Source organism: Staurois parvus, unplaced genomic scaffold (assembly GCF_062004578.1).
Source record: "Staurois parvus isolate SC_StPar_1 unplaced genomic scaffold, SC_StPar_1.0 ptg000401l, whole genome shotgun sequence".
Classification (NCBI taxonomy): Eukaryota; Metazoa; Chordata; class Amphibia; order Anura; family Ranidae; genus Staurois; species Staurois parvus.
Genome location: NW_028318197.1, coordinates 6,822,154 through 6,835,128, shown reverse-complemented (window position 1 = coordinate 6,835,128; position 12,975 = coordinate 6,822,154). Strand labels below are relative to the sequence as shown.

General features: G+C 39.6%; 1 long non-coding RNA gene across 2 annotated transcripts in view; it reads right to left on the bottom strand.

Annotated features, from left to right (window-relative positions):
* Positions 1 to 2,667: 2,667 nt before the first annotated feature.
* LOC149455300 (uncharacterized) overlaps positions 2,668 to 12,975 on the bottom strand; it is a 30,223-nt gene continuing 19,915 nt past the window's right edge. For both annotated transcript variants that reach the window (XR_016314091.1, XR_016314093.1), the window contains one exon: positions 2,668 to 4,821. This is a non-coding gene — a long non-coding RNA (uncharacterized LOC149455300). The remainder of the gene's footprint in view (positions 4,822 to 12,975) is intronic.

The following is a 12,975-nucleotide window of genomic DNA, read 5'->3' as shown; positions in this document are numbered from 1 at the left end:
GTCAAAAAGAACATACACAGTACCACTTTAAATAGACCCAATTGTCCCACAGGACCAGAGCTTAAACATTAATTCCAGCACTGAGATGTTTTTTCCGAAAGTAAGCGGAAATGGAATATAAAGAGAAGTCAGGCTAACTCACTTATGGGTTTTCAATGACTAGAAACAGGGTTTAACTCTCAAGATGAATTTACATGTAATAACATCCTGTCTAGCATCACTCTCAAGTATAGAACATATTCTTCTGCATGCTTGATGGGTCCCTAGTTGGTGCACATAAAAATTGAAGTCCTTCTGGATAGAGACAGGATCTCCTGAAAAGGGTACAGTATTAAGAGAAGCTCCCCCTAGACTGAGAGACCTAGGGGAGAGTCCCTTTAACACAGAAGATGAATGCAAGACTTTTTATAGTTGAGAAAGGGGCGGAAGTATACTTTAGTAGAACTGATTTTCTATAGGAGCTGAATTAGCTTGATGAAGCAAGTTCCTTTACAGCTGGAAGAGGTTTGAGATGAGACGCTAACAGTATTCCTGCCTTCAAGAACACACATGTAGCAGCAAGAGTCCTGCATTCAGAGCAATGGCGGAGACACTAAAACAGTAGACTGCAGTACTGAATTGGCTAGGAAGTCTGTGTCTCAAAGTGGCATACTGTGTTGAAAGGTGTACTGAACTGAAGCAACTAAAAACAACAGAGTTCACTTGTAACTTGTGATAGTCTGGGTTATGGAACCCTTCCACCCAGTTTGTAGCCTTAGCGGAGTGAAGGATGGTCTCTCAGCTAGTGGGCCCCCTTGTTCTCTTGATCCCTGTGAAGAGGAAGCAATGTCGATGATGATACCACAATCCACCTGCCTGCAAGGTCAACTCTCCTGCTTGTCAACGATACCAGCGATCTGTAGTTCCTCTTTCCGTCTCTCTGTTGTGATTTGATCTGGCCTGAGCTCACTGAGTCCTGCATTAGCTTCTCACACACATCCTCACTCTCTCACAGTCTCCCCTCCATCCTCGCCAGGAAGTTCCCAGGCTTTTGATTATATAGGATCCCACCCCTTTGCAAGCTCTAGTGGGAAATGTAGACTGTTTTCAGCTTGTCTGGGTACAGAAGTCCTGCTTTCAGCACTCAAGTTCAACAATGCTTTGCTTTGCTATGCTTAAGTCTGTAATAACTAAACTGCACTGCCATCTTGTGATTAATTTACACTCTGCAATCAGTAACAATGCAGTGTGTTACAAATATGTTGCAGCTTACTAGTTCTCAGATATGGTAGCTGTTTTCACTTTTCAGAATGAGAACATTTTCAGTAAGTACAGAAAATACCCGATCTTGCCAGAAACTACCTGTGAACTTTAAAAAGCACAAAGAACCTTGTCTTCATTGTGTAAATTACTAGTCCCATCAATCCACATACAGACATGTTTGAAGTTGTATGATAACTATGGCTACCCCCAAAGATAAAGTGGAGAAAAAAAATCTAGACATGAAGGGACAGGTACTGTGTTATTCACAGATTTACCAAGTAAAAATCAAGGAAAATGCAGTCACTACATGTAAGGATTGGCAAGCTGCAATGTATTATATTTTGTTTTTTTTGTGTTTAGATATGCTTTAATTTTTCAGACAGCTACTCTGTTCTGTTTTATGGGCATGTGGTTTGATAGTCTGCAAAGAAAAGAGTGGTAGTAGCAATAATATTCGTAATGCTGGTTTATATTGTGACACTTTGTGTACTCTATGATCCTATTATAAACTGTTTTTGCAGAACTACAACCCCCAGATGTCCTATTTTTTACTTAAAAAGGCACAAGGGATTAAAAAAAAAAACCTTGGTAAGTGCATCTTAGGTACACAGAATTCATTTCACAGTGATGTCTTAGCTGCATTGGAGCTCCAAAGCCATAGATGGATTGAATCTCACCTGGTTTAGTAGGGACTGGCCAAAATTTGATCCATCTATGGGCAGGCTGATTGTACTGAAGTTGATCCATGACTGGCTTCAGTAAAACCAGCCTGTCAGATTTTTTGCATACGATCACTGCCGGAGGGTATGGCCATTAGCTGTAATCATTGTGTTCTGCTGACAGGGAAGGCTTTCCATTGGCAGAATAAAATAATGCTGCAGGGCAGATTCCCTCCTCAACACTGACTGTGTTGATGGAGAATCAAGTAATTTTGTAACCTTGCACCCATGGTGGAAGGAAAGATATTTGCATAATCTGTGGCTTACCTATGGGCAATAAACCTACTCTCAGATGGAGAAATATGCTGTACTGATAAAACACCTAGTAGCCTTTACAGCAGCTAAGTATATGCTGCTTTCTGCACAAAGAATGTTAGGAAGACCTGTGAATATGGGCCATCCAGTAGACTCATATGTGTTTGACCTTAGCTGTTTTAGGCTGGAGAGTTCAAATGGAGTCTGGGTCAGCATCAACTGCAGGTAAATATTGATAGGGTTATTTAAGGTAATTTCCTTTCCAATTTCCTGTACATTACATTCATACAGTTATGTTCAAAATAATAGCAGTGTGTTGAAAAAAGTGAATAAAGCTCAAAATCCTTCTAATAGCTTTTATTTCCATACACACAAATGCATTGGGAACACTACACATTCTATTCCAAATCAAAACATGAAGAAAAATATATAAAATTTGTGTTGTTCCTCTAAAAAAATTGAAGAAAAGTGAATATTAGACTGTTCAAAAAAATAGCAGTGTTTGTATTCTTTACAAACTCAAACATTCACTATATAAACTGAAAAATGTTTGAAGATTTTGCTTTCCTTTGAATCACTTAATTAATATTTAGTTGTATAAGCACTGTTTCTGAGAACTGCTGTACATCTGTGTTGCATGGAGTCAACCAACTTCTGGCACCTGTGAACAGATATTCCAGCCCAGGATGATTGGACTACATTCCACAGTTCTTCTCTATTTCTGGGTTTTGTCTCAGAAACTGCATTTTTGATGTCACCCCACAAGTTTTCTATTGGATTAAGATCCGGTAATTGGGCTGGCCACTCCATAATGTCAATCTTGTTGGTCTGGAACCAAGATGTTGCACGTTTACTGGTGTATTTGGGGTCATTGTCTTGTTGGAACACCCATTTTAAGGGCATTTCCTCTTCAGCATAAGGCAGCATGACCTCTACAAGTATTCTGATGTATTCAAACTGATCCATGATCCCTGGTATGCGATAAATAGGCCCAACACCGTAGTATGAGAAACACCCCCATATCATGATGCGTGCACAACCATGCTTCACTGTCTTCACAGTGTACTGTGGCTTGAATTCAGTGTTTGGGGGTCGTCTGACAAACTGTCTCCGGCCACTAGACCCAAAAAGAACAATCTTACTTTCATCAGTCCACAAAATGTTGCGCCATTTCTCTTTAGGCCAGTCAATGTGCTCTTTGGCAAATTGTAACTTCTTCAGCACTTGTCTTTTTTTCAACAGTGGGACTTTGCGGGGGCTTCTTGCAGATAGCTTCACATAGGCATCTTCTAATTGTAACAGTACTCACAGGTAACTTTAGAGCTTCTTTCATCTTCCTGGAGCTGATTGTTGGCTGAGTCCTTGCCATTTTGGCTATTCTTCCATTCGAATGGTAGTTTTTCGCTTTCTTCCACGTCTTTCAGCTTTTGGTTGCCATTTTAAAGCATTTGCGATCATTTGTTAGAAAAAAAATCTAACAAAAAAGATTTGATTAAAAAAAATTACAAGTCCTCCTGCAAATGGCAGCAGTGCTGAGTCAGCAGAGCTCTGTGATTGGTGTGCAGTGAGGTTGCTCCTTGGTACAGTACCTGGAAGATCATGACAATCACTGTAGTAGTGCCAACTACTACAATGATTGTAAGCTTTCACAGTGGTCCCTCAGGTATGAGAGATACTGTATGTATACGTAAATTAGTCCAAGCTCTACAAATGTAGGTATGCAATTAAAGTGTTACTAAACCTAAAACAGTAAAATCTGTCTGTATATGCAGTAGAGCATGCTTGTTTAACTCACTGTGGAACCTAAGGGGTTAATCCTCTGCATTGTGTAAAAACACTGTTTGATCCTGTCTTCTCCTCCCCTTCTTCCAGTGTCCCTCTCTTATATCCTGTTAAAACATATTGTGTGGAGTCACTCTGCACATGCTCAGTTTAGTGTGTATTGCTTGGAAGAGTGCATGTGATCAGCACAGGGGCAATCAGCACTGTCCAGACAGAGGTCAGGGGTCCTGCATCCTCCTTGAGCCAAATTGAAACTCCTCCTACAAGCTTTAACCAGTGCTCTGCTGGGCAATGATAGAAGTCACAAGACTGCTATATACTGCTGATGAGATAAGGTTTTAGCAGTTTATATTTACTAAAACAATTACATTTCCATGCTCTGTGCACTGTGGGAGACCAGATGTAGTGAATGCAGAGTCTTGGGTTTAGTAGCACTTTAAGATCATACGTAGTGTTCAGCTGTAAGCTTAGTCCTTTTTTACAAACAAACAAAAAGATTGTTTTTCATTGCACTGGGTTTAGGTTATATAACAACTTCCTAATGTAGGTTCATATAGTGTTTGACAGTGTCGACAGAGGCAGATGTTCAATTAAACTTGCGACTACTTTATTTCTTTCCCATACATTCCGCTTGGATGAATGTGCACATCAAACTATTAATTACGTTTGTATCTTGAAAGCCCGCAGTGACCTCCAGTGGCCGGTAACACCAGCTGGCTGTCAGAGTTCAGGCAGTGGTCCAATGACAGTCCTGTTATTTACATCTGTTTATATGGGAATCAGATATACCAATTGTCTCCACTTTCATGTAACCCATGGGTATCTAAATAACAAACCACAAACAGAAAATTACAAGCAGCTCCAATAGACAGTGAAGAAGAGCAGCTTCAGTAGACAAGAGTTATCATAGCACTTTTCTATCATAGAAACAGAGGTCCATGTTACATACATGTGACAGTATATGTGGAAGCCATTTGCCACAGCAAGATATGTATGTAAAGTGTGGTCCTACTGTACTCTTTCATGGTACCTATACTGGTACAAATGAGTGTCAATAATGATATAATGAGCAATAACACTGTTACAACGTGTGGTGCCACTGCCCTCCTTTAGAGTATTAAGACTCGAACAAAAAGTGGATCTACTGTACGCTTTCAGAGTAATAACACTGGTATAACAGAATATCTATGCTGGTGCAAAATGTGGTCCTACTGCACTTCTTCAAAATATTTCTACTGTTCTCCTCTACGGTAATAACACCTGTATAAAAATGTACAGTTGCAAAAAAAAGTATGTGAACCCCTTGGGATTACGTGGAGTTTTGCATGAATTGGGCATAAAATGTGCTCCGAACGTCATCTAAGTCACAACAATAGAAGAACACAGTCTGCTGAACATAATACTACACAAACATTAGATGTTGCCATGGTTTAATTGCACATACCATGTAAAAATTCACAGTGCAGGGAGGAAAAAGTATGTGAGGCCCTAACTTAATGACTTCTCCCAGAGCTAATTGGAGCCAGGAGTGAGCCAATCTTGACTCCAATCAGTGTGTTGATATTGGATGTGTTGCTGACAGCTGTCCTGCCCTTAAAAAACACACACCTGTTTTGGGTTTACTGGTTTCAAGAAGCACTGTCTGATGTGAACCATGCCTCGCAGAAAAGAGCTCTCAGAAGACCTACGATCAAGAATTGTTGACTTGCATGAAGCTGGAAAGGGTTACAAAAGTATCTCCAAAAGCCTTGATGTTCATGTGTCCACGGTAAGACAGACTGTCTACAAATGGAGAAAGTTTAGCACTGTTGCTACTCTCCCTAGGCGTGGCCTTCCTGTAAAAATGACTGCAAGAGCACAGCGCAGAATGCTGCATGAGGTAAAGAAGAATCCCAGAGTGTCAGCTAAAGACCTACAGAAATCTCTGGCACATGCTAACATTTTTGTTGACACATCTACAATAAGGAAAACATTAAACAAGAATGGAGTACATGGGAGGACACCACGGAGGAAGCCATTGCTGTCCAAAAAGAATATTGCAGCACGTTTGAAGTTTGCAAAAGAGCACCTGGATGTTCCACAGCACTACTGGCAAAATATACTGTGGACAGATGAAACCAAGATTGAGTTGTTTGGGAAGAACACACAACACTATGTGTGGAGAAAAAAAGGCACAGCGCACCAACATCAAAACCTCATCCCCACTGTAAAACATGGCGGAGGGAGCATCATGGTTTGGGGCTGCTTTGCTGCCTCAGGGCCTAGACGGATTGTTGTCATTGATGGGAAAATGAATTCCAGAGTTTATCAAGACATTTTGCAGGAAAACGTACGACCATCTGTCTGCCAACTGAAGCTCCGCAGAGGATGGGTGATGCAACAGGACAATGACCCAAAGCATACAAGTAATTCAACAAAACAATGGCTTCAACAGCACAGAATACGCCTTCTGGAGTGGCCCAGTCAGAGTCCTGACCTCAACCCGATTGAAATGCTGTGGCATGACCTTAAGAGAGTGATTCACACCAGACATCCCAAGAATATTGCTACACTGAAACAGTTTTGTGAAGAGGAGTGGTCCAAAATTACTCCAGATCGTTGTGCAGGTCTGATCTGCAACTACAGGAAACGTTTGGTTGAGGTTATTGCTTCCAAAGGAGGGTCAACCAGTTATTAAGTCCAAAGGTTCACATACTTTTTCCTCCCTGCACTGTGAATGTTTACATGTTATGTGCAATGAAACCATGGCAACATCTAATGTTTGTGTAGTATTATGTTCAGCAGACTGTGTTCTTCTATTGTTGTGACTTAGATGATGTTCAGAGCACATTTTATGCTCAATTCATGCAAAACTCCACGTAATCCCAAGGGGTTCACATACTTTTTCTTGCAACTGTAGTTCCACTATACTTCTTCAGAGTTATAGCACTGGTGCATAGTATGGTCTTACTGTTTTTCTGCATAGTGATATCATTGGCACAAAGTGTGGTCCTATTGTATTTCTTCAGAATAATAACACTGATAAAAAGTGTGGTCCTACTGCACTCTTTCAAAACAATTCTACTGTTCTCCTCTAGGGTAATATATGGTAAGAATGTTCTCCCTGTGCCTGTATAGGTTCCCTCCAGGTACTTCGGTTTCTTCCCACATTCCAAAGACATGCTGGTAGGTTAATTGGCTCCTGTCTAATTTGGCCCTAGTATGTACCTCTATGAATGAGAGTTAGGGACCTTAGGTTGTAAACTCCTTGAGGGTTAGGGACTGATGTGAGAGTACAATATATGTTTAAAGCGCTGCGTAAATTGACGTTACTATATAAGTACCTATATTAAATAATAACATGTATATAAAATGTTGTTCTGCTATATATCTTCAGAGTAATAGCATTTGTGGAAAGTATGGTACTTCTTCATAGTAATAGCACTAGCACAACGTGTATTTCTTCAGAATAATATTGATACAAAATGTGGTCCTAATGCACTGCTCCAGAGTAAAAACACTGATAAAAAGAGTGGTTCTACTACATTCCTTAAGAGTAATAACATTGGTACAAAGAGTGGCCCCATTGTTCTCCTTCAGAGTAAGAAGACCCAAAATGTAGTCCTACTGTACTCTTTCAGAGCAATAACACAGGTATAAAGTGTGGTCCTATTGTTCTCCTTCAAAGTAATAAGACTGATACAAAATGTTATTCTAATGTACTCTTTCAGGGTAACAACAATGGTAAAACAGGTGGTGCTACTGTAGTCCTTGTAATAATAACAGTACAAAGTGTTGTCATACTATACTCTTTCAGAGTAATAACACTGGTACACAGTATGTTCCTGTTGTATCTTTTCATAAAATTAACACTGGTACATGTGCAGCAATTATGAGCAAGCTTACCTTGAGATCACCTTATTTCTCCTTAAAGAAAACCTGTTAATTGAGAAACATGTAGGTTCCTGTTACTATCCTACTAGTTACCTGGCTATAATGCTTTGACTTCAATATTTTCTGCATAACTGACGTGACAGAAAAATAGAGGTGTAGCACCCTGTCCTGCTAGTTAAATTTAATTGTGCTGGGTTATAGACACCTTAGGTGATATATAGTCTACTTGTTCATTTGATTTTTTCCTTAAAAGCAGTGGAGCTGTGGTTTCTCCCTTCTGCCAATAGCTGCCATTGGTAGCTCTTGTCTTAGTATGAGAAACTACAATAAAACTGACTTATGAATATTCATACTTCCTCTAGCCAACCAGTAGGAAGTTTATGGCCACTGGTGCATGCTGGGGAAAAGTATACATTTTTGGGAGGGACAGTTGATTGCTTTCTTCCATCCAGGCTCATGTCTGGGATGGGTGTGTGAGAAGCAGATGAGTGACTAGGTCTGAAGCCTGAGGCCTGTACAGTATATGTACTTGGAGCAAAAGAAGCCTGCCTGTCCAGTGAGAGCTGGAGCTTATGGCTTTGTGGTCAGGGATCCTGGCTGAGGACAGGAGATGAACAGATGATATCCAAAATGAAATATTAGAGGTCCTGATGAGGAACTTGTGGAAAAACTGGGAAAACATCAAGATGGAATCATTGAGGCTACTGCTGCTGCCAATTGGAACAATTTGGTTGCTAAGGCAGATGGGTGCTATTAAGACAGTACAGATTGCTGCAATTAGTTTAAAGGATTTTTCTGTATTGGTATCTCTTCTGTTTGTTTTATTGAGTCTGCAGGCCAGTAACGGGTGTTCTGAACTCCCTACCCCTCTCTTCCATGAATTATGAGTGGGAGTCAATAAACTCCTTTTCGTTTGTATCTCAAAGTGACTGGCACGCATCTGTTCACATTCCACTATTGCCTAAGTAATCCACACCCTAAAGTGAAATCTAGCCCATCCTGTCTCTGAGTGTACCACCATGCTTCTGGTGGTCAGGGGGGTGCCACAGTGGTAAGGAATTACTACTCTAGTCTAGCATTCATTTGCAGCTTTTTTGTTCCAGGTTGGTGGCTCAGAAATACTGAAGTTGGGCACCGCCAGGCAACTTGTGATCTCATAAAGAGAATAGCAATGGCAACCTCATACAGCATTTTTCTCATGACAAAAGGCACAGTCACACACCAGAAATCCAAAGAAGAATGGGCACTGAATGCTTTTCTGCATCTAGCACTTAGTGTTCACTTTAATCTTTTTTTCTAAATGAACAGGTTATCTGGTCAGAAGCAATATTGTTATTACCGTATTATCATTATTATTACATTATTATTTATAAATGTCCCAGGTGGGAATACATGCAAAACGTGATTATTTTGGAAAATATTGTATAGCTGCTGAGCATTTTTCATCCAGCTTTATCCTGCCCATGCATGTTAGGTAAGGGAGAATATCTGCATTTAACATTAACCACCACCAATGTACTGTGGATGGGCGGTGGCTACAGGCAGAGCGACATACTGGTACGTCGCTCTGGCTGTACTAACACAGGAGGGTGCTCAGCGCATTACCCAACCCCCCCACCCCCATGACCGTTGTGTCCACTGACTCACATGACCACAATGTCAGCAAAGCTGCTCCCGTTGGTCCAGGGAGAGAAAAGAGAACACCACACTGTGAGTAAATGTACTACATTTTACACACAAATGTTAGATTAGCACATTTAACCCAGAAATATTTAGACAGAATAAAGGTGAATAAAGCACCTGGACTGGATGGCATACACCCACGGGTCCTTAAAAAATTGAGCTCTGTCATTTCAAAGTCATTGCTTCTAAATTTTAGGGACTCTTTAATGACTGGCATAGTACCACTGGATTGGCGTAAGGCCAATGTAGTGCCTATATTTAAAAGGGGATCAAAATCTTTACCAAGTAATTATAGACCTGTTAGTTTAACATCTATGTAACAACAGACAGCATGGATTCATAAAAGACAGAAGTTTTCAAACAAATCTGATTTCTTTTTATGAGGGGGTGAGCAAAACCTTGGACAGAGGGGTGGCGGTGGATATGGCATACTTGGATTTTGCAAAAGCGTTTGACACAGTTCCCCACACATGGCTAGTGTGTAAGGTAATATCTACAGGCTTGGAAAAATCAGTATATAAATGGATAGAAAATTGGCTAAAAGATCATATTCAGTGAGTATTGGTTAATGATTCATACTCTGAATGATCTAGGGTTGTTAGTGGTGTAACCCAAGGTTCAGTGTTGGGACCCTTACTTTTTAATATACTATAGGCATCATGCTGGTATTGTTTTTTTTTAGCTGGAGGTCAGCTTTTACGTAAAAGCAATCCTAGCTGTGAATTAACCACTGGATCGCTTTTGCAAGCAGTGGGAAGGGACGTCTTCCTCCTTCCCTCCACTTTCCATGGCTTTTTCAGGTTCTCCCTTCCCACCAAGGAACCAGAGAATGCAGCCAGTGGTACCGCCGGCTGACCATAGTGCTGATCAGAGACCGGAATAGCTCCAATCATCTCTATGGTCTAAGAAACCAGAAGCAGTGAGTATTTCATCATTTCGCTTTCACTGGATATAAACAGCACCATGTTAAAATTGGGAAAGCATCTGATCACACTGATCTTGGTGTGATTAGTTGATTGAAGGGCAGAGGAGAGATCTAGTGTCTTATAGAACCCAGATTTCTCAGAAAAGAGTACCTGTTACTGCCTATTGCTATCACAGGGGATATTTACATTCGAGATAAGAATAAAAGTGATTTAGAAAAAAATGAAAGGGGCTGTGTAAACATAAAAAAGCTAAATAAGTAATTTGTAGAAAATCACCCCCGACACCCCCCATCCTCCCTGTGGTCACGTGCAATGTATGTAAACAGAGACTGCATGATACATGTGAGGTATCACTGCAAATTTCAGATTAAGGGCAGTAATTCTAGCACTGGACCGCCTGTGTATATCTAAAGTGGTAACCTGTAAAGGCTTTTAAAGCATCACATTGAAAATTTTTGTAGTTTGTCGCTGTTGCACAGGCGTGCAAAATATTAAATCATGTCATGTTTGATATGTTTTATTAGGAGTAACATCATCTTTTATATTTTATCAAACAATTGGGCAATATTATGCATTTTTGTGCATTAAAATTTGAAAAAAGTGTTTTTTTCCAAAAAATTTGTGTTTCTGTACAAATACTGTGTGACATAAAAATTTCAACACCCACCATTTTATTTTCTATGGCCTCTGATTTAAAAATATATATATAATGTCTGGGGGGTTCAAAGTAATTTTATAGCAAAAAAAATGTTTTTTCATGTAAACAAAAAGTGTCAGAAAAGGCTTGGCCATCAAGTGGTTAGAAGAGTGGGTGATGTGTGGCATAAGCTTCTAATGTTGGCTCTAAAATGCCAGGATAGTAGAAGCTCCCTCCCAAATTTTCCCTTTTTGGAAAGTAGACACTGCAAGGTACAGTATTTGCTAAAGGCATGGTGAGTGTTTTGCAGATCTCATTTGTTGTCACAAGTTTTTGTAAAATGAAGAAAGAAAACAAAATTTTTTTTTTCTTTTTCAAAACCCTGTGACAGAAAATGTATCTGAAAAATACTCACCATGCCTCTTATCAAATTTCTTGGAGTATCTGCTTTCCACAAATGGGTTGTTTGGGAGTCTTTGTATTATCCTGGCCTTTGAAACTGTGATAGGTAGTGAAGAAGTGGCATAAGGAAATATGGCCATTGAAAGTCTGAAGGTGGTCATTGGATTTTGGGGCCTATATGTGGCTAGACTGCCAAAAAGCCTTTCACATGTGGTATTCCCATACTTGGGAGACGTAGCAGAATGTGTTTTGAGGTGTTATTCCACATATTCCCATGGCACGTGTGAACAATATATTACTTAAGGGACATCTCTGTGTAAAAAAAATTGTCATTTTCCAAACATTTGTGGCAAAAAATAAAATATCCTATGGACTCATCATGCCTCTCAGCAAATTCCTTGGGGTATCTACTTTCCAAAAAGGGGTCATTTCGGGGCGGGGGGGTTGTACTGCCCTGGCATTTTAGCACCTCAAGAAATATGATAGGCAGTCAGAAGGTAAAAGTTGCATAAATTCATAAATATATATATATATATATACACCATAGTTTGTAGATGCTGTAACTTTCACACACACCAATTAATATGCATATATTGGTATTTTTTGTTTACCAAAGACATGTAGCAGATTACATTCTAGCCTAATTTTATGACTACATTTGAGTTTATCGGATAATTTTTTTAGAACAGAAAGTAGAAAATATAGTTTTCTTTAAATGTTTGGTCTTTTTTTGTTTCTATCACAAAAAATAAAAAGCACAGTGGTGATCGAATACCACCAAAAGAAATCTTTTGTGTAAAAACAATTATATAAATTTTATTTGGGTACATTTTTTCCTGACCACGCAATTACCAGTTAAAGCAGCACAGTTGTAAAAAGCAAAAAATGGCCTGGTCATGAAGGGGGTACAATCTTCTGCAGCCCAAGTGGATAAACTACAGATCAAAGGATCATTATTTAAAAAATTAAACTCTCCCATTACACCATTCCGTATACCTATCTCTATAAGTCTGTGTCGGAGAGATAAAATAGCAAGGCTATAGGTGAAGAAGACAAGCTTTTCTTGCTGCTTGGCCACTGATAGAAGCATAATAAAATGTCTCTGCAAACAGACTGCACAAAAACACTCCAAAATCACAATCCCACATTCTCTGAACCTCCCAGCCAAAAATACAAAATATAAATTTCAAGTATGTGTTTGTTAGAAATTGTGTTAAAGAGAGAGGGCAGGTTTTATCTTGCAATAAAATTAGGGTGTATTATCTGATAGACAATATCCACAAATATTGCTCCATGACTTAATAGTATGTAAACAGCTTGGTTAGGTTGCAATATAAGAGGGAGAGATGAGGCAGGTTTTATCTTGAAATAGAAATTTGAGTATTATTTGAGAGACAATAGCCACAAATATTAAACAGTGGCTGTACTGTGCAGAACTAAATGGCAGCATGCATCA